Source organism: Arvicola amphibius, chromosome 8 (assembly GCF_903992535.2).
Source record: "Arvicola amphibius chromosome 8, mArvAmp1.2, whole genome shotgun sequence".
Classification (NCBI taxonomy): Eukaryota; Metazoa; Chordata; class Mammalia; order Rodentia; family Cricetidae; genus Arvicola; species Arvicola amphibius.
In genome coordinates, this window is record NC_052054.1 from 91001350 (window position 1) to 91024804 (window position 23455).

Consider the following 23455-nt stretch of genomic DNA (forward strand, 5'->3'; position numbering starts at 1 on the left):
CAAAAAGTGCAGGAGCAAGCCTCATCAACTGATTACAAGATGTGAAACAGGATCTCAGGTCTTTTTTTTAATTAATAAAATTTATTTATTCTATGTATTTTTCACATCATGTATCTTGATCTCATTAGTTTCCAATCCTTTTGCATCCACTCTTTGCCCCAGTAGTGCTCCCCCCAAAATAAAACAAAATTTAAGAGAAAAAGTGAAGAAAATAAAATGAGAAAAAAAAAAGTGTATGGGGTGGGATTAAAAATCTTGTCATGGAAGCTTTTGTGCGACCCAACAAATCATGCCGTATACCTCTGGGTTCGTACATCTCTACTATAAGTGTTCATTACAAGGAGTCATTGGTCGGGTTGGAGGCCCCTGGCCTCCCTTATATGTTTGATGCTGGGCTCCCACTAGGACTTCCTGTACATCCCGCTAGTGTCATGTGTTGTTGGGATCCTGCAGCTTTGGGTGTGTCCGTGTGGTCCCTTCACATGCTCCAGCAGATCATTGATGGGGTGGATGTTGGGGCAGGTCAAGTCATCATCCTGGGTCTGAGCCTCCGCAGCTGTAGGGTTGGTCTGCCGGTTGGGAAATGGGAATAACTGTCCCATGCTCACGATTTTGGGGGTGGTGGCTCACCCAGACCTCTGCTTAACACAGTTAAATTTGTTGTGCTGCTCTGCAGTGTACAGGGCCTGCTCTCCCAACAGTTGCTGTTAGTGGGGATTAGGGATAGCTCTCCTAGTCTTAGGACCACAGGGCCAGCTCTCCCACCCGCTGAAGGCATTGGTGGGCAGGGGGAAAAGATTCTTTCCTGTAGGGATATTTCATTTCTATTTTAATAAACAAAGCTTGCCTGCAGTTCAGAGAGTAAAACAGCTGCACTGAGCAGTTTTGCAGACTAGGCAGTGGTGACACACTCTTTTAATCCTTGTAGCCACACTAGTTTGACATTGAAACTGGGAGGTAGTGATGCATCACTTTAATCCCAGCCCCAGAAAGGAATATAAGATGGGAGGAGACAGCTCTCACATATAGTCTCATTCTGAGATTCCTGGAGACAGGATTACCTATTTGGACTGAGGTAAAGATAAGAAGAGCCAGTTGCTGGCTGTTTTATTTTCTGCCTTTCGGGTTGAACCCCAATTTCTGTTTCTGGGTTTTTGTTAATCATGCTTCACTTTCCCTTGTTCTTTTCTGCCATAAGACAGATGAGAAATGAGGCCGCTCTCTTGTGCTCACAACTTCAGGCCTGGCTCACCCACACCTGCACTAACAGGGTTGACGCCATTGTGCTGCTCTGTTGAGGCACCGGGCCTGCTCTCCTGAGTTTTATAGCTGGTTGGGGTTAGGAATATCTCTTTCACTCTCATGAGCCTAAGGCCAACTCCTCCACCTGCCCCAGGTCTTGAAGACAAAGTAGAAGAAACAAATAGCTCAATCAAAAATAATCTTCAATAATTAAAAAAAAAAGAATCCGGGCATGAAACATCCCAGATATCTGGAACATTATGAGAAGACCAAACTTATAAATGATAGGTTTAGAGGAAGAAAAAAACTCAGGTTAAAGGCAAAGGAAAAAAACATGTAAGTGTGTATGTGTGTGTGTGTGTGTGTGTGTGTGTGTGTGTGTGTGTGTGGCATTTCAAGACAGGGTTTCTCTATATGGCAGTCTTGGCTTTCCCAAACTAACTGTGTAGATCAGGCTGGCCTTGAACTTCTAGAGACTGTCCTGCTTCTGCCTACTGAGTGCTGGGATTAAAGATGTGTACCATCATTGCCTGACAAGAGAATATATTTTTAATAATCATAGAAGGTCTAAAGAAAGAGATGCCTATTAAGGTACAATAGGCACATAGAGCGTCAAAGGGATAGGACCAGAAAAGAAACACTCTGTGACATATAATAAGAAAAACACTAAAATGTGCAGTACAATAACAACAAAAAAGATATTAGAAGTCATAGGTCTGAAAGAACAAATCACATACCAAAGCGTACTCATTTTGGTAAAACCTGACTTTTCAATGGAGTCTCTGAAAGTCCAAGAGCCTGGCTTGATGTTCTTCAAGCTCCAAGAGACAAAATATACCATCCCAACTACCACACCTCACAAAACTATCAGTCACAACTGAAGTTAAAAGAAAAACATTTCATAATAATAACAAATTGAAGAAGTATCTATCTATAATTACATCTCTACAGAAGGCATTGGAAAGAAAACTTGAATCTGAAGAGGTTAGTTACCTTTAAAAGGACATAAGCAATAAATAATCCCAGAACATTTAATCAGGAGAGAGACCCAAACCAACACAACAAAATGACAGGAATTGAATGCTGCTCTTTAAAAATTATCAACATTAATAATATCAATTCCCCCTTAAGAAAACATAAACCAAATAGATTAGATTAAAAACAGGATCCATCTTTGTGCTTCCTGTAAGAAACACACATAAAAAAATGAACCTAATGGGCAACTACAGAACATTCCACCCCGACACTAAAACACATACTTTTTCCTTAGCAGCCTACGGAACTTTCTCCAAAGGTTACAACATATTAGGGCACAAAGAAAGCCTCAAGTGATATAAAAGAAAACTGAAATAACACCTTGCATCCTGTATGACTACCATGTGTTAAAACTGGAAATAAACAGCAATAGAAATGGAAGAATGTATACGAATTCATGGCAACTCTATGGAAATCAGGTCAAGATAGGAATCAATAAGGATTTTTAGAACTGAACAAGCATGAAAACATTAATTACTCAAACCTAGAGGGGAGAATGAAGTCAGTTTTAAGAAGCAAAACGTATCTACATGAAAAAAGTGGAAAACCCACTACTATTATTCTGCTAAAGAAACACAACAATAAAATGACTCCTAGTGACATACACCCAGTGTTACACTCATAGATGAAGTTATATGTCAGCAGGGAAGCATCTTCTTGTGGTAGATAACAATTAGTACACAGATATACAACCGGACAACATAAAGAGAGTGAGAGACTTTAGGGTACTCAGTACTAAGGTATCTATCTCTATCTCTATCTCTATCTCTATCTCTATCTCTATCTCTATCTATATATCTACATATCTATATCTACATATCTACATATCTACATATCTACATATAGCTACATATCTACATATCTACATATAGCCACATATTTACATACCTACATATCTACATATCTACATATCTACATATCTATATATCTATATATCTATATATCTATATATCCATATATCCATATATCTATATATCTATATATCTATATATCTCTATATCTATATATCATCTCTATATCTCTATATTATCTCTATATCATCTCTATATCTCTATATCATCTCTATATCTCTATATCTCTATATCTCTATATCTCTATATCTCTATATCATCTCTATATCTCATCTCTATATCTCTAATCTATATATCTCTATCTATCTATCTATCATCTATCTATCTATCTATCTATCTATCTATCATCTATCTATCTATCTATCTATCTATCATCTATCTAATCTATCTATCTATCATCTATCTATCTATATCTTTATCAAACTACTCCCTTCAAGGCTTAGGGATCTATGAAGCATATGAGGCAAAAGATTGCAAGAGGCAGAAGTGATAGATGTCTCCAAGGACACAGCATGATTGATCGAGTCTGAACTCACAGAGACTGTAACAACAAGCACAAAACCTGAAGAAGTTCAAACCAGAGAAAATCCTAGGATGGAGAATGAGAAATAGACTCAAAGTCCCACCCCTACCTAAGAAGCTATGTGCAATTGGTACCTGCTGGGAAGGGGAAATCAGTTTTCTCTGATGGAGTGTCGCTTGTTATAGCAACCACAGTCCAGGGGAAGCCCGGTGTCCAGTACTGGGCAACAAGGAACAGGCTCCATGTTTGTTTGCTTATGTGTTTTTTGTCTTTGATTTGTCATTTTTATCTTTTTTAGGTTTTTGTCTTTTTCTTATCTGAGAAAGAGATAAAGAGATGGAGAAAGAGAGAAATAGAAAGCATGAAGTTGAATGGGTAGAGAGGAAGAGAGGAGTTGGGAGAAGCTGGTCTGGCAGAGGGAAAGGAAGATGATTAATATATTGGATAGAAATTAATTTTTAAAATTAGAAACATGTGCCATTATTATCATGTGAGGAAAAAGTATGGGACATCTGCATTATAACATACTATCCAGCTACATTGAAAATAAAAACACAGATTACATTTAAACCTACTCAGAAATATAGCAGCAAGATTCTTTTGAAGGAAATGTAACAGGTAATTTTTGTGAAGCAAATGGTTGAAAGTTCTTTAATGTGTTTTGTAAATGGTTACATATGGAGAGTACCGGGAAACAGATGAATTGCATTATCAGTTGGTCCGGCGAGACCATGGGAAACAAGTGCGCAGTTATACATGAGATGCTACCAACATAATTACCAGTGACCAATGAAAGCAATACATACTTCATAAATTCATTTCTTTAAATTTTTTTCATCTATGGTTATCTGTAAAGTAAGAAACTTAGGGTTGTAGTTGGAATGTTAATAATTATTAGATAGTGGTCAAATTCTAGTATATATTTTACTGTTTTTCAACATGTGTTTTTTACCATATTTACAACCTTCAAAAGTTTAAACTATCAAGGAAAATTGGCAGAACTGCATTAACAGTAAAAGCTCAGTGTGTAGGTTGAGTCCCCTGGCTTTAATGAATAATAAAAGTCTCCAGTCTACTGGGTAAACAGTAATCATACATCTAAGCCAATCTATGTATTAACTCACCATTTAGAAATCCATTTATGTATTTGTGAGAGAGAAGTCTTTGACAAAGCCTAACTCCCCCTTCAGTGCTCTCCTGTTTCTTTGGAGGTAACTTTCTAAAATTGCACAGAGTGTAAATTAGTGAAGGTGGTTTCTGCTGGGGCACAAGACTGACCTCAGCCCAGTAAGAAGGCCCTGGTTATTTTCAGTGTCATCCTCCTGTGGAAAGGAGGCCTTCCTGAGGTGAGGTGGATGATCTTCTCAGGGACTGAGCCTAAGGCAATTCACAGCCAAACAACTAAAGTTGCTCTTTCCCCATCAATATTCCCAGGAGCAAAATGCTGCAGCTCATCCCACACCTCCCTATCCACAGGCTCTTATCTTAGTTGGGAAGATGTTTTCTCTGTGTTTTTTTTTTAAGACAAAGGAAGGTCTCAGTTAGGATGATAAGATGGTTTGCAGACTCCAACACGGGCATGTTATTCCAGAGGACAAGCATTGCTGCAAGCAACAATATGAGGGTATCACTGTGCAGATTGTGGATCTGAAGTCAGGCTGTCCCTAAGGTCTCTAAGGTCTTGAGCTGAGAAACCTAATTCTAGAGTCTCAGTTCACTTGGGAATAGACTCAGTGAGCTATCCTGTAGATGTCACCCAGCCCCAGGGACGGTTTATCTGCACTCCAGCTCTTCCAGGTGTTTCACACCTGCTTGATCAATGATGGCCATTATTGTAGTCATTTTATATGTTTCCATGTCCTCCCATGTCAGACTCTAAGCAAACGCCGCGGAGAATAATTATTGCTTCTGTGAGAGGGTATGCGTATGAGCAGTGTTTACATGAAGAAAGGGCTCTTCTATTTTTACACCTAATGGATTCCATGTATGAAAATGTGTCAATGTAATATTCTACTTTCTGTGAATTGGGATGAATAGGAGAAGAGTTCCGTCAAGGTGACCAGATGCCACCGATGAAAGTATCATCCATCTATGCCTTGCAATCGTAGCTGAATCTCACCTATATGAACTGAATGTTCAGGAGGAAAGAGTTATATATTTATATTGAAACCAGAAAGCCCGCAATAACAGCCATGACGCTGTTGAGCACTGGACCACCAGTCATTGTCACCTACAGAGCTGAGAAAATGTTCCTGTTTTTGCCAAATGCACTCTTTATGGGAGAGAGGCCAAGATTTACCACTGAACATAGCATACTTGGGAAGGTGAAGGGAAACAGAAGTAATCTTGTGCCTATAAATAAGTTTCTGGAAAGCATTTAGTTTGTGATTTGAACCTCAGATGTCCTAAGTAAGACAATGTGCTTAGGAATTCTCTTTCTAACTAAGCAATGGTAGTTAAACAGTTACATCTTTTTCTCTACGAAAACAATCACCCAAATGTCATCTGTGTGTTTTCTGTGTCCTAAAAGCATTAATAAAATCTGAAAGTATTCGTTTGGTAAGAAAAAATTTCTTAAGTATCCTATTGGGCTGGGAATTGAATGTTGATGTGGTTACCATGCCCATTTCCCCTAGCATTCATACGGTGAAATAGTCCCAGCGCTACGGGATCAAAAATGGGGCCTGATAGAATATGTGAGAATAAGCAGGCTTGCAGGGAATTAAGTGAACTTCCTCTGCATTTTTCTACCTTTAGTCAGATGAGCTGTGATCAACCAGGGCCTGTGAGCATCATCCACTCTTCGGAAGTTAAATGGATGACTGAATAATGGGTGGCCATACATACTTTGAAAATACAGCAGACCCCGTGATGCTTACTTCTCTGGGGGAAAACACATTTATTATAATAAAGTACTTGTTCTTAAAAGAAGTTCCTTTCCCTCAGATACTGAGAATTAGTGCAGAAGAGCAGTCTAGTCACACCCACACGTTCATGGTTTTAGCCTCTTCCTTATTTATGCTGAAGTTGATTTTCTCTTCTACCTAATTGCATGCGTCTTGCTTGCGTGCATGCTAAGTGTAAGGGGTTTTTCGCGTAGATAATTAAAATAGACAAAGCATTAGCACAATGGCCTTGCATTTCCTCTTCCCAGACATAATAATCCGAGGCAACGCTCTGCTTTCTGTTAGGCTCTCAAATCAGTATCTCTGTCTAAACATTCATATAGTCAGACGGGCAAATCATTTACTATGTAAACTAACTTGATCCTTTCTCTGTAAATTTGACAACTTTTCACACAGTTCAGAATTGGATATTGAAAGTGATTAACAACTGTGTTCAAAATCTAATATTTTGTGTTAAGGAACTGCCCTTACTCGTCATACTTCAGGGAAGGTTAAAGAACTGCTGTGTGGAGTCTGTTTATTCTGTCGCAGCATGAGAGCTTACGGGTGTATGTGCTCGATATTTCTCTTATGTTTCCCTTCTGTGATTTCTTTATAGACCTCTAATGAAGCATTTCTTCACAGTCACTGGTTGGCATTAATTGCCAGGAAATGCATATTTAAATAGCTCGTATTTGAGAGCACTTAAGTGATCAGAGGATTTTTAAGCAGTATCTACTTTAGATTAAGATGTCAAAAGTATCAGAGCTTGTGAAGTGTGATTTGAAATAGTCCACATGCCAGACAAGAATAATCTCCACGGTAGGCTATTACATCATCACCGTTTTCCTTGCTTTTCAGTGACGGTTCTTAATATTCAATTAAGCATAGTTTCAGGACTCAGATGTTTATCCAAATCCTGAAAGCCTAACATTTTTGACCCATGCCAGGAGCCAACTTTGATTTTATTTGCTTGCTTTATCCGCTTGCTTCAGCCAGGGCACCTGACTATTTTTGTTATTATTACTTATTGAGAGACAGTTTCTATAAAGAGTGAGTTACATTTCCTAGGGATATTGATTTTTGTTAAAAGGGAAATACGCTCTGAGAACCTTTGACCAACATTAAATCTTTTTTATTTGCTAACATAAACAGGAACTAATCGTAGGTGGAAAGGATTAACAGACACAGGAGACTAGATTATACATCTTAAACTTTACTTTGGAGAGCTAGGGGGATGCTTTAGTGTAGAATTGGATTAACCTTTTGACACTTTCTTTAAAAAATGCCTCAAAGTTATATGGCTTTGCTTCCTAACACTGTGGGTATTTGTTTAATGGTATAGGTCATATAGCTATAAATGAAAGACTTGAATTTTCCTGAGAATATGAAATAAAATTATTTTCATCATTTGCTACCTCCATGCTGTTCTTTTTCGTGAAGGGTAGTTTATCTTCAAAAGGACGAACCAAGGTCCTGAAGATATTCCCCTTGTCAAGCATTTCCTGAGAGCTGACCATTTCTAATACTAGATGAATTTGGCTTTAAAAAAAATAAATCCTATTTAAAATATTTTCCAAATCTTTATATACACTGCAAGCAGTTTTCTGTTTCCTGCATTTATGTAGATTAGATAAAGAGAGATTCATGTCTGATATTACTCTGGCAGTCTTCGTATTTTTGCCTAACCAGTTCATCTCATCATTGAAGCACAAATAAGAGATTTTTCTTTGTGTCTATATTGACTACCCTATGCTCTTTGATGAGATGTTAGGTAAATGCATGATCAGTTATAGGAATTTTAAAGTGAAAAACTCAAACTTCAATTATAAAAGAATTCCTCTTTGAACTGTTTTGCTTTGTAAATTATATAGACTAATCCTTCTCTTACTTTACCTTTCTCTACTATCCTCATGTTTCATATATCATATATGGAGCATATTGGATACACTGTTTTGAATCAGTGACTATTTCATGACAAAAATTTCCATTCAATTTGCATATGCTCTTTTAGAGTTTTCTTGCCATTTTTAAATGTGTTGGAGAGGTGGCCCAGAAGTTGAGAGCATGTACTGGTCTTCCAGAAAACCCAAGTCTGGTTCCCAGCACCCCTGTCTGTGTTGGGTCCGGGGGGGACGTCACACAAAGATGGGGACAAACCACCAAAGTCTAATAACTCAGAAGCAAACTTTTTTTTCCAGAATCCAGGAAAAAAATTATAATAAAAAAACTCCATGGAGCACAAAAAGCTTATCAGCTAGCTGAGACCACAGCCAGAGATGGATTTTGTTAGGCTGTGGAAAATGCGGGTTTCTGAACTTACCTTTTTATAGTAGGGGCACCAAACATTAGATCTGAATAAAGGAATTTTTACAGTCTCAAGGTAAAACTCAGATACAGATAGCCTTACTTTACAATCTCCATTAACAGAGTTTTTCACTTAAACTAGTGTTTGTACTAATTTATTGTCTTCCTTGGTACTTTCAGGTGGTGTTTACTGAAGCCCTGTGCGCTCCCCTTTGATACTGCCAGTTTCACATAGCAGGGATAATGGATAACCCAAAGGTCGTATATCTATTTCCTAAAAGTTGACTCAGCTCCTATCTGTAGGCTAGTTTTCAGTTTTCAGAGAGATGTTTTGGCCTTGCGAATAGAGCTACAGGCTGTAAAGTGGAATAACCCACTGTTAATAGTTAATCCTTAAGCTACCGAGAAAGCTGCTGTTCTCCTTCTCCTAGGCTTATAACTTTATATATTTTTTCTACATCCCTATTTCTGAAATCTACATTTTTATAGTCTTATCCTTGGACCCTTCAGTCTGGTAGCTAATACTTGCCTAGATTCAGATCCAAGGGTTCTGCAGCCATCTTCTGGCCTCTGTGTGTATCTGCACTCACGTGCAGAGACATATATACGCTTAATAACTTTTTTCCAAAATTAAATTTCATACACTTGCTTAATCTGTATCATTTCCTCCCTTCCCCTCTTCCCTCCCAACTCCTGCTGTTTCCCCACTGCCGCTCAAGTTCATGATCTCTTCTATAATTATTACACACACACACACACACACACACACACACACACACACACACACACACAAAACCTACTGATCCCATTTAGTATTGTCATTACGTACATCTATTAAAGGCTGAGCATTTGGAATTATGTAACAATCCAAGGGACTCTTTCCAGCAGAGGTCTGAGTTTTTGTCTCTCTGCAGCTGTTGATTACCTGTAGTTCTTCATCTAGGGATGGGGCCTTGTAGAGTTTCCCCTAAACATGTAGGCTTGTCAGATGATGCTGTCATTATGTAAGTCTTGTTTTGCAACCCTATTGTTGAGATTTCAAGGATACAGCTTCTCGGTCGTGTTTAGAAGACAGATACTATCTAGCAGTAGGTATCCTGGTCCCCAGGTTCTTATAATCTTTCTGCACCCCTCTTCTATGATATATTCCCTGAGCCTTAGGTATAGGTTTTGCATTGATGCGACAATTGGTGACGGGCATTTCACAATTGCTACTTGCTTGCATTTTGATCAGTTGTGTGCCTATGTAGCAGCTTCCGTTTCTTTCAAACAGAAGTTTCTTTGGGGAGGGCTGACAAACAAGCAACTACACACTGTGCAGAGCACAGAAGGTCAATGTACATTCTTAAACAGTATCCAGAGTTGTGCTGAAAGTAGTGCCATAGGGATTATTACTATCTTTGAACTAATTTTTCATAGTATTTAACTTATATTCTTAGAACTCTCTATAGTTGGGTTCAGAGTGAAGCTTTATCTGTACTGGGACCAAATCTATGAAATCGAGTGGAGCCACAAGATTGACTTGTTTTCTAGCTTCCTAGACATTTTCCATAAATAGAATGGGGCAAATTTTGAACACTTCATTAGTGTAGCATGCGGCTAGTGCCAATGCTTTGTTTTACATTGACTTTGTGTTGCTTAGATGTAGTCTTTACTCTTAAACGTTGCATGTATTATTCCTTCATCCCTTTGAATTATTTTCACATCTCTTCAATTATTTATATTAAACCCTGAAAATTTTTATTCAATAGTTATTTTTTTATGAAACCCTATTGTAGACCATTTTCAAAAAGAAATAAATATGACCAGTGTGATGGGCTCAGTGATTTCCACCAAGATTGATGACCAGAGTTCAATTGCCAGGACTCACATGGTGGAAGAGAACCAACCCCTGCAAGTTATCCTACTATGTCCACATACCCCCGACACAGAAATAAATAGGTACAATAAAATTTTTTAAAGAAACAAATGACACCATTTTGTTTCTTGGTGCTATAAATGTAAAGTGGATAAATATACCAAGAACCTTGAAACTAAATTCTTATGAATATGTATTGACTTTCAGATTATTTCTTAGGATAATCTGAAATTTATTATTTCTTTGCTTACAGTTTTTATTTTATAATATTCACTGAAGAAAATTTCATTTTGACATCATGTTGATATTTTTCTATTCAAAAACTTTTAATGAACAGTTTTAAATGAAAATATAATTACATCATTTTCCCCTTCTTCTCTTCAATGCTTTCCATGTACCATCCCTTCTTGCTCCCTCTTGAAGTCATAGCCCTCCCTTTTTAGTTGCTATTGTTTTGCGCGCACAAACACACACACACACACGCACACACAATATTTAACTAACTAAGCACAACTTAGTCTGTTCAGAGTTATTAGTATGCATATTATTGCAGGCTTAACCACTTGGTGTTGGATAACCAATTAAGGAACTCTCCCACTCTCAGCATTTATTAGTTGATTAGTTGTCTATCATTCTTTGTTGATGGATGACACCCCATAACACAGTCCCATCTGTGTTAACACTGTACTGTCACTTGAGAGAGATTTTCAGCTTTCTAGAACATCATATGCTTTGAAATTCTTACCTTGGCCCTGATAGCATTGTTAAGTGTTCAGAATCACTCAGTTTAATCTGAAAGGAATAACATCATAAACACAATCCTAACACAGAAAAGCTCAAAAAAATATGAAAAGTTAGTGTCAACGACCTCACCTCTATTTGCATTTAACTTTGACACTTAAAGCCAGCCCTGTGTTTGATTTCAAAGCGATTTAAGACAAATTCTGGGGTGATTATTGGAAACTACCGGTATGCATGACAACAATCCTCTATCTTTGCAAGTGAGCTCGTTCACTAGGCCATTCACAGATGTTCCGATTTGGTGCACAGAGTTCAAAGCCGGAGCTCAGAATTTCCTAGCAGTTTAGGTACTGTTTGACAATTTACCAAGCACAGAGTATCTTGCCTAAACAAATACTACTGCTGTAGTCTTAACATATTTTAAGTATTATATGTATGTCTATATTTTAGCTCTCTTTTAATTTAATCTGTATGATTGTCAAATGATAAAATTTCATTATACTGGATTTAAGAAATTGTGTATGTGCATAAGATCAATATTATATATATTTTTAATCTGTATGCAAAAGAACCATAATATTATATATGAATACATACACACATATATTCAAGTTGTATCTATATTCAAATGTATGAATGCAGATTTAATTTGTTACATTCAACACAGTGGGATAAGCATTGTATTTTATGTAATTCTGGCTTTCACAAATATAATAAATTCAGAGACTAGTGAAATTATATTATTATTACTGGTTATGAGAGAGAGATGGGGAGAGGAGGAGAGAAAGATCCACAGAGGGGAGAGAGAGAGAGAGAGAGAGAGAGAGAGAGAGAGAGAGAGAGAGAGAGAGAGAGAGGACATACAGCACATTCATCATTTAAAGGCAGACATGACAAATGGTGTTTAAGAGTATTTTCTGTAATGGTGAGAAAAGTAGTGAATGTCTTCTCAGTGCTATCTAGCCTGTTTTTGAGCCATCATCTTTATTAACAAATTCTCTTTTAGTAAGTACTTACAGAAGGAGGGCTGGCTTTACTCAGAGGAAAGGTAGAAATGACCCTAGTTTGACATTTTTCTATATAGGTTTTTTTTTCCCTTTTTTTTTTTCAGCTTGTGGCTGTTCTTGCTTTTCGGTAGAAATGGAGACACTCCCACCCACACTTCCCACAGGAAATTATTCCCTGCAGAGACTGCATTTGAGATGAGGAGAATATGCGAAACTCCTCAGTTAAAGTTCATGCAACTTCTTCAAGCGAGATGTGAGATGTGTGGACCAAGGAAAAAGTTAAAACTCATTCCTAAAATCTGTTTAAAAATGTGAATGGCATGATGAATTGGTTATAAAGAAAATATAGTGGCTTGGGCCTTGTTTGTAGAGGGAGAAATAATGTTTATGGGTCGTATAAGTTTGTGATTTTCTTATAAAATCTACTCAGCCAAATTCATAGGCATTTGCAAATTTGAAACCTGTGCTTTTTTTTTTTTTTTTTTGAGATGTGATTAGGTTTATTCTCTAAAACGCAAATGGTCACGAAATAATTTTATACTCAAAAGGAGCTAGTTCAAAAGCTTACACATTTCAGAGTGGCATATGTTCAAACTGTCGTATGGCTGACGGCTGTTTCTGTATTGTAAAATATCTGTGCACCTTTCGTGATTAAAGACCATCGTCAGCATTAGTTCGGTGTTTGGTGACTGTCCTCCACAATGAGCTGGCTGAGGAGCTAGGAAGTAGCTCAGGCAATGCACTTCAGTCTGTGGAGACTTGCACACCACAGGAAGTGGTCCAAGACCCAGGAAAAGCACCCCACCCCCACTTTCCACTGTCTTCCTATTCCCAGAAAAATGTTGGCAAAGAGTTATGAATTGGAGTTATGAATTGGCGAAGGATTAGAATATAGAGGTCTTTTGAGCAACAAGCGCCAAGGCAGGGAAGTTCCTCAGTAACAGAATGGGTATAATTTTACCTTTCCTGGAGGCAGCAGGTGTTAACACGTTCATTTGCATACAAGCAGAATGAAAATGGACCTTGGCTTTTAGTAGTGTTAACACGTATTTCTGCACAAGTGTTCGATAACGAGTCTCAGCTGAAGAATAGGTACCCAAGCCTGCTACTAACCTTCATTGCCCAGTGCTGTGGCTGCAAAGCTTTGGACAAATCTCAGGCGAATATATCTGCCGTAACTCACACTGTGAACTCAGCTGCGTCTGCCCGTGGTGACACAGTGCAAGAGTTTAGAGGAATAGACCTTGCATTGCCTCAGGCCACGCTTCTATTCTCTGTGCTTAATGTGGAAATGAGAGACAGGATGGAAATCTCAGGTGAAGCCTCCAGGAGAAAATGCCCTTGTGCATTACAACTTATTTTTTTCTGGTCTTAGAGAATCTACTACAGATTAGTTTTGGTGTCCTCCTGATTTCGGCTCGGTTGGCCCACTCCTTATGAGCAAAGGGTTTGTGTGTCTTCTGAATTGAAGCATTTGCGCTTCGATGCACAGTTTTCTCTACAAACGATTTGCTAAACTGTTTAAAGATCACAAAAGAAGAAAGGGAGAAAATATGTACCATTAAGTCATTCCCTGAGATCTGCAAAGGCTTTAATGAGGTACAGAGGAGTGGAAAGAGCTTCTTTGATTCTCTGAAGAGATTCATCTGATTAGAAGAGATTTTCATCACCTTATCGACTAAGCCAATAAATTCACTATCCATTTCAGAATGACTTCAACTGGATTCATGTCCGTCAGCAGGATTTTCTCAAAACTCTAGAGTATTTTATAAAATTGGAAATTATTATCAAATTGCCACTGGGAAAAAAACTTTGCTAGATCCTGATAAATCTAGAGAATTAAGTGGGAAAATACCTTGAACTTAAAGGTTGCCACAATTCAAAGTTTATCCAGCATATTCTCTTTGAGATTATTTGTGAAATATCACTGGGAAAAGACCAATATTTTGGTAGTATGTGAAATTCTTTTTTTCTTTTTCTTTCTTTCTATTTTTTTCAAACTAACTCTATACAGACAGGGAGAAAAAACCAATATGGCTTTGTCTATCTGGAAAATATTTTAAAATGCCATACCCATGAGATAGCTTACGCATGGGACCAGCTAATCAAATTTCCAGCTTTGGCGGGTGTATGCCCCAGTCTTGCAAAGTAAGATGAATGGGGTGCTAAAAGTCTACGCGGGCTTTTCAGGTTTATTTTCGTCCCCTTCTTTTTTTTTTTTTCCCTGCCAGTGGGGTTCATTCCATCCAAATGCGGAAAAGTTGAAAATTAATGTGAACGAAAGAGAACTATATATTTGTCTTTGCTCTTAAGGAACCTCATTTGCTGGACTTACCTTACCCATGCTTTTGCCTGACTACTGGAGACGCTGTGGGAGGAAGGAATGCGTTTCTGGGAGTAGAGCTGCATGACATCAGCTACAACGGAGAGATGCCAGATGCTGAGATTTTACCTATCAGACTAGCCAAGAGCACTTATTTTGGTTCAGTATCTGATATTACCCAGGAAGACAGGCTCCCTTTATCTTTCCGCAAAATCACTTTTTTCGTAGTCTTTACAGGAAAACTGGGATGACGATCTCCCCTGTGTGGAGTACTTGGTCATGAGAAGGCATCTTCCTAAACCGCCTCCTGTATTTTAGAGCTCTGGCTGCCTTCCATGCGTTTGTCTACATAACACCAAACACTTGGATACTTGGCAACATCCACATATCCGGCTATTTTTCAGCTTGACATTTCGATGGTATAGACCTTGCCTGTGTCTCTGTATGGTTTGAATTGGGTGGTAGTGGAGTGTACAAAGGGTGGAGAGAATTTCAACAACACCTTCTCTTATTGATTCGTACATTTTATTTCTTCCAAGAGACTTTTCAATCGTGGACAATGGGTTGTATTTTTAATATTTCCCCCAATATGTAAAATGCTTACAGCGAAACAAGTCTATGTATAATACTAACAATTCGATGTTGACAGGGGATGATGTAGAGACTGATCTGAACGTTTCTGCTGGTGACCTGACTTGGCACTATTTAGAATGCTGTGGTTTGAATAGGGAATGGCCACACCTTGGTGCTCAGCTGGTGGTATGATTTTTGTAGGTGCTATAAATTTTAGGAGGTGTGGTCTAGCTGGGGAAGCAGGTCAATGTGGGCTCATATTGGGAGGGGGGGTTATCTCTTATCCCGTCCCCACTTCTGTTTCTTAGATGCCATGAGCTAAGTAATGCTGTCTGATGACCTGATCTCATGATGTTTTGTCTCACTTCATAACAATAGGCTAACCATGAAATATATATATATGCTGATATGCTCCCTCCAAGAGTTAAAGACCAACTAACAAAAATTCCAATGCCAGATGTGAGGAACCCTTTTGAAGTTGTTGGTCATGGGTGTCCAAGAGATACCAAAACAAATAACCTATTGCTATTCCTTTGGTTACCCCCTCATAGGTAGAAGGAAATCTCCTATTGCTGATGATACCATGTACTTCAGAAATGTGGCCCAGAGGCTCTTGAACTGGAACTGACCAGAAAACCTATTTCCTGATGATTAGCTTTCATGGTACCATGAAGCTTCCAAAGGTGGTAAGCAACCAACAGTCTACATGGTGTTGACACATATGAATCCAAATAATGATCAGCATGGCACGATAACCCTAAAGGTATGGTAGTGGTATGTATGCATACCTTAATGCTACCCAACAGCTCTCTACTTGGAATTAAGATCCACTCAGCTAAATGGAAACCATGCCTGGTACTGGAAACCTAGCCAGCTACTAAGTTCTAGTTAAGTTATGGATTGTAGACAGAAGGTTCTGTCCTGCTTTAAAAAAAGGATATAGAAAGTCCTTTAAAAAAGAAATAGAGTAGCAGGGCATGGTGGCACATGCTTTTAATCCCAGCACTCAGGAGGCAGAGGCAGGTGGAGCTCTGTGAGTTCGAGATCAGCCTGGTCAAGAGGACAGCCAAAGATATACAGAGAAACCCTGTTTCAGAAAACCAAAAATTAAAAAAATAAAAGAAATAGACTTAAAAAGCCACATAAATATGGAAAACACACAGAGAATCTGGATACTGTGTGTTATTGTGTTGTCTTCGAATTGACTGCTGAGGAAGGAGCAACAGCAACTGCTAAAAGACATTTGATTATAAATACTGCCGGATTAATTCAACCTATATGTTTGAAAATGCCTTGACTTCAGAATTTAAGTCCAAAGATATATTACTTTGAAGAAGAGGTTTTGCTTTTGTTTCCATAGGAAATGAGAGGCCGAGGATTCATTCTGGGTTAAGAAAAATAAGGCTTGCTTGAGGAAGAGCCCCTGAAAAATCTCCAATGGGAATGGAGGGCACAGAGGATCCACCATTTCCAAGCACATCTCTTGTAGCTTCCTCTGAGTTCTACATCTAGAACAGCCTCAAAAATGCTGGCTGAGATGATCCAGCCTCACAGAAACATGCATCTACCATGGCGCTTGGAGGAGAATCTATAACTACTACTTTAATAAAACAGAATAATCCCAAACATTCTAAACATTTAGCCTTACACCCACAATAAGTGTAGTTCTCATTGCTCATTAAGGAAACTTGACTTTGCAACAGATAGAGACCATTACAGAGTACTACAACCAATTAAAAATGCAGAGTTGCGGAGTCCAGTTTCGTGGATACATCTGTAAAACACTCTTGTACCCTAAGGCTTACAGAGCAGTGAAGAAAAGGGGGTGGAAAGACTGTAATGGCCAGAGGATTATGGGGTTGGCTGTGCGATTGTGTCTTCTAGTAATGTCAGAGGGTCCACTCATAAAATCTCACCACCATGACTACCTAAACACGAGATGAATAAAGACAACAACAGAAAGACCATAAAACTGCCATCCTACACAAAGTGTTATAGACAGCTAAGGAATAGTGAGAGTGAGATAAACAGTCTTCCCCTGGGAGGAGCACACCAACTGGTAATCTAATGCCAAGTTTCCATCCTTTAAAACATATATACAAGTAACATTAACAGACTAAGTGGGTTATATTTAGGTATATTATATATATATATATACATGTACATAACATACCTAATATATAATATAATATATATTTAAGTATATAATATATATTATATGCATATAGCAGTAATGAACGAAGAAGGATATAAATTTGAAAGTGAGCAAGGAGCGCTATATAAAAAGCTTGTAGGGAGGGAAAAGAGGGAAGAAATGGTGTAATTATATTATAATCGTAAAGATAATACAAATTCCTCTGAAAGTTTGAATCTAAATAGATCCTCCTTTAAGTGGTTTCTCTCAAATATTTGTCACAGGAACAAAATTTGAGAGTGACAAAAAGGAGTGGCAGAGAAGGTGATGTAAGGAAAGTTTGTATACCCGTGACTCAGGAGTGCCAAGAGTTACATCTCTGATCAACTCTCTACCATGCTGGAGCTAAATGTCTTCTCTTTATGTTCTTCGACAGAATGGAATCATTAATTTGTATCAACACACCGTTTCAAGTATATTCCTGTTTCTTTCCTTAGCATGGTTCTAAATTAAATATTTGTTGAGAATACATCTAAGGGGGCTGGAGACATGGCTCATTGATTAAGATTGCTTACTGCTTTCATAGAGGCCTAGAGATCAGGTTCTAGAACCCACACCAGACAGTTCACAACAGCCTGTAACTCAAGCTCAGGGAGATCTGACCTCTTTGGCTTCCTTGGGCTCCAGTACTCATTTGCACAAACTAAGCACACATATCCACCACATATAATTTAAACACTGAATCTTAAACTAACACATTTAGTAAGACTACATGTCCTCTTATAGTAGGCTTGAATAGTGAGAAAGAACACTGAAAAGCATGGGCCACTGGAGCAAAGAATCCTGGAAGACAAGGAGTGGGTTTAGAGGACATGGCAGGAGAAATAGGGTGAGCGAGCTGCAGAACGGACCAGTGAAGTCTCATTGGGATCGCATCCTGCTCATAGTCCATGCTCCGTCCTCCCCTGAGCAGCCCCATTCTCTGCCAGGGACCTTAACATGGTCATTTAAAACATGCGTTTTTCACAGAACCTAGCACGCAGTAGACACTCTTCAAATGTATTTTTTCACATGAATCAATAAAGGAAAAAAAGAACGATGTGGTTTGAAAGCTTTCAGGTTGAATTTTAAAGACTCCATGCTCTGAGAGAGTTCAGGAAGTTATGTCGTTAACGTACCTTGAACTAGCACTTAACCCACACCAAGAAATAACTTTCAGTAATTTTCTTCTTAGAAATCCCCACATCCTTACCTCAAAGCATATTTCAGTAACATATATATATATATATATATATATATATATATATATATATATAAATTGATTCAGGATCAATTTTTATTAATAGAAGCAATTTTTGCATATTAATACATCTTTGGGCATATTGTCTATATTGAACCCAGGGTCCAGGGCCTGCACTATACTTTCTCTAACCCTGTGCTGCAGCCTAGGCTGCAAATGTTTAAAACTTCAGTATACATTTCTCTTCTAAACAGGCCTCTCAGGAAATACCACAGGGTTAACTGGAGAGTACTCAATTTCTTTATCTTTTTAAAAATGGCAAGGGCCTTGAAGTCACTCTAAACAAAGTGTAGGGAAGTAAAAGTGTCCCAGCTCTACTTTCTTACAAGTGAGCAAAACTCAGTTTAAGATACGTAACCAATCATGAGGAGAGAGGCGAGGTCAACATCCCAGGCCCCTCAGGCTGGCGTCCGTGTTTGCCCTGTGACATATGCAGGCTTGCTTATGTCGGGGCTATGAACAGCAGCCCCTTGGCTCTCAATGTGATCTAAGTGCCGTCCATTGAGAGAGCTTCTCTTTGATCAGTCTGAGTTTCCCCTTGTTAGCCTCTCTCCTGTCCAAACAGCTTTTCAGGTTATCCAAATTCTAAGGTAAGAATTCTAAGGCAAGGGCAGCCTGAGAAAGCAGGAAATGTATAGGCTAAATTAGATGATGTTTCAATATTATGATAACTTTAACTTATGCTTTTGAATGTTAGGAGTTTAGGAAGGCTGAGAAGGGAGTGTGAGCCCAGACATTTAACTATATTGCCCTCACTTCTGTGTTACTGATAAAAAATATATTGGTAAGGTTAATTCAAAATCTGAGAAAGGAAATAATATCGGCATTGACCTCCAAGATGGCACAAGCAAGAACAACCCTCTGAGTTGTGGAAAGATGTAGTTTATATATAAAGTGGATGTGATCGATGAAAGGAAAGCGATATTATTCAGGAAACTGAAGTTCTAAGAAGTGACAACCAGCTCAGTGAAGGATTTGCTGAGAGAGCTCAAGTCTGCAGGTGTGTGTGGGAATTGGTCAAAACTCTGGTGAGAAATAAATCAGCCAGAAGCACCTAAAGAACCCAGTTACTGCAAGGCTAATATTCAGCAAAAGCTGGCGGATCAAACTCCCAAATTTTCTTTTGTGTCTAGTAACACAGGAGACAAGAGGAAGCTGGCTAGCGTTGCATTGTCTTCTAGTGTGGCAGTCCCTCTTATTCTTAAGCCCTTTCTCCCCTTCTTCCTGAGTGAGCTCCAGCAGAGGACACCTCGGCATCTGAGGGCCTTTCTGATCTCTCAGTCCTTAGCCACACAATCACTGAAGCTTCCAGAAGAACAGACATTCCCGTTAATTTGTCCCCACCCCATTTCTCTCCCACCATGATTGAGATGCTTTTCCTGTGTGTTCTAAACCACAATGGCCCTGTAAGGTTGCACTCGTTTTCCTTGCTTTTATGGTGAGGATGTTGAAGTCTGGACATGTTAAACAGTATTTTCCCAGATGAACCAATGCAAAACGACAGGGCTAGGAGTTTAACCTTAATCATGTTGCATCCCCGGGACTCTTCAAGGAACCACAAGGTTGTCTCCGCTGTTCTGAGGGGCTCAGGGTCAATTCAGCAGAAGTAACTTACCCAGGCTGCTCTCTTCATATGAAGGGTGTCATCTGTCTGCTTGAAATTGCGTATCTTTAGAGTAAGATAAACTGTAAGATAATTCTTCTTGTGTCGTCTCCCTTTCTTGTTTTATGAGCTAGAAAGTTTAGTCGAACCCCAAATGCAATCTTATCTGTACTTGTCTAGTGCCTGAGAGAAAAAAAGCCCAAGCATTCTCTTCAGGCTGAGCAGGATTTATGACTGTCCCCTGACTACATTGCCATAGTCTAGTTACTCTAAGTCTTCCATTCCTCTCCCCCATGTATAACTGCTTCGTGCAGAGTGGGTTTGAACAGTGAGAACATAGCAGGCAAAGATATAGGTAATTTGGCAAAGATGGCAAAGAAATCAGTTATATTAATAATTTGGATTAATGATAGCAATAATAACTTGTATTATTATAATACCTAAAATAATAATAATAATAATGTGTGTAGGGCCAAGTATTTAAAAAGCACCTTTACACTTTGATTTTAGTTCTTGTTTTGAAAACTTTTGATGTTCCCACGCATGACTTTTGTGGTGGGTCTTGTATCACTCTTGTAATCCTATTGTCCAGAATTTAAATTTCATAAATAGGCTACATTTATTTGTTAAACATACTGCTTATTCTTTTCATGAAGACAATATGAATTCACTTTCAAAATAACAGCAGTGTAGGTTGGCAAGGAGAAATTTTGCACCATTTTCAATTAAGTATTTTATTAATACTAGAACAATGTAGGAGGGGCTCCTGGTAACATCAAACTATTAAACACCAGCCCCTTGAAGTCATAAATGCAGTGACGTAACAGGAAATGGAGCTGACTTACTTGACCTGACATCTTGCTGTTTTGATTTTTCACTTCTAAGGTGAGTACTAATGAAACACCATCTCTTTTCCCTTCTCTCTCTCAACTTGCCTGACTTCCCTCTCACATCGCCCAGTGCATAATGACCCCATGCTGCTTCAGCAATAGTGGTTTTGACAGGAAACTGCCATGCACAGGAGGTAGAAAAGTCATGTGTATCTGCTCTTAAGCTCTCAGTATGGAAAGGTTTTCTAGTGCTTGTTTCTTAGAGTGCTTGCGAAATGATTTGTTGTTTCAGCAACTTGTATGCCAGTCAGATGGTGGTATAGTCCCCCCACCCCACCCCAGTTAGCACATGGTGATGTCCTTGTATTAACTACTGAAATATATCGAGACATTGTGGGACTACTGGCAATACCAGATGCTATTATTGGCTTACTGGTTAATATATTTGCACTCTTGTACTTAGCTCTTTCAGCATGCTTACTATCACTTTTGTGGAAAGCATTTTTAAATGTGCGGGAGCATCCTAAGTTTTCAGCATCTATTACACGTATATTTATGGGCACTTAGTTGCTTTCTGAGCTTACTGCAGAGTGGTGCTTCCATAAAGTGCTGGCACTCTCTACGTTTGGAAGATTTGACTTGCAAGCATTCTGAAGAGGTTTGCTATTCAGCCCTTTTCTGCCCTCGCATATGAACGCCTCATATCCAGCCACCTTTTGAATTCCAAAAGAATGTGTGTGTGTGTGTGTGTGTGTGTGTGTGTTTCTTATAGGTGCTAAATTGTTTAGTTTGAACCATTTTCTGCTAGTTCACAAACATCTTAATATTTTATTTTGCTTTTGTGTAGATCACAGTAAACATGATCTAGACACCTTTATTCCATCACATTGACTTATTTCATTCATGCTAACTCCCTTCTCCATTCTCTCTGTGTTCTTACACAGGTCTTAATGCAAAGTCTCTCTTCACTGCATTCTCTTTTATTTATTCTTCTGTGTAAGTCCCCATTGTGAACCTCCAAATGACTGTACTGATAATTGAATGTGTTAGTTAGTTCTGATAAAAGTTGACACAAACTAGAATAACCTTAGAAGAAGGAAGTTCAGTTGAGGATTGCATGTCCTTTGGAAGCATTTTTTTAAATTAATGATTAATTTTGGGAGGGCCCAGCCCACCATGTGTGTTGCCATCCCTGGATGGGTGGTCCTGGATTGTAGAGAATGGCAAGCTGAGCAAACCAAGGAGAGCAAGCCAGTAAGCAGCATTCCTCCATGGTCTCTGTTTCAGCTTCTGCCTCTAAATTCCTGCCTGGAATGCCTTCTCTGACTTCCTTAAATGACAGACTATTACATAAAAGTGTAAGGAAAATTAATCTTGTATCACCTAAGTTGCTCTTGGTAGGTCATAGTTTTACGCCAACAGCAGAAACTACCTAGGATCCTAATGGAGAATGTTACATAACTACCAAAAGATATTTGGTCCTGATCTGAAAAGATAATGATTAATACAGACAAAATTTTTGAAAGTTTTGAAAATTCTTCTGTTTTGGTTTTCTAAAACCTCTAAAACCCAAAATCTATTTTCTCTAAATATACTCCAGTTTCATCAAGATCCAGAATACAATCAATTTTCTTTTCCCATCTCATTTTGTGGTATTAAATCGTCCCTAACCTTTCTTTAATTTACTTCATAGCATAGTATTTCAGAGAAACGCAGATTTATTAAGCTTGTGTGGAGCCTTAAACCTTTCTTATTCTCTTTTGCTCTGGAAATAATTTTTAAGTTACAGACTAACTCTGGAATGTAAGTTGATGACCCCATTTTGTTGGTTGGAGGGGACAAACAATTATGGCAAAGAGTTTTTTGTCCTGGGCAGTGTGCTGGGAGTTCCTGGAATATTCCTTCAAACATGAGCTACCCTTCAGCATTCAGTGATGACTAAGAAGGGAGTAAGTGACAGAGTTTGAATTTGTAATATCATCTAGTTTCCCTAACGTACACCTGAGTTGATGTATAGACAGTCTAGCACTGTTTGATAGTATGGGGTTCCACACAGACTGGCAGCTCTTGAACATAACCCAGCCATTTCTACACAACAGAAATGTCTACAGATACTTTGTTAAAAAACCCAATTAATTGCAGAAAAGAGTTTTCATTTAACCTAAAGCATGAGAGCAGAAAGGATATAGGTCTCAAAGTTTGACCCATTGAAATATAATGGGTTTAGAAATTGAGAGGGTGGG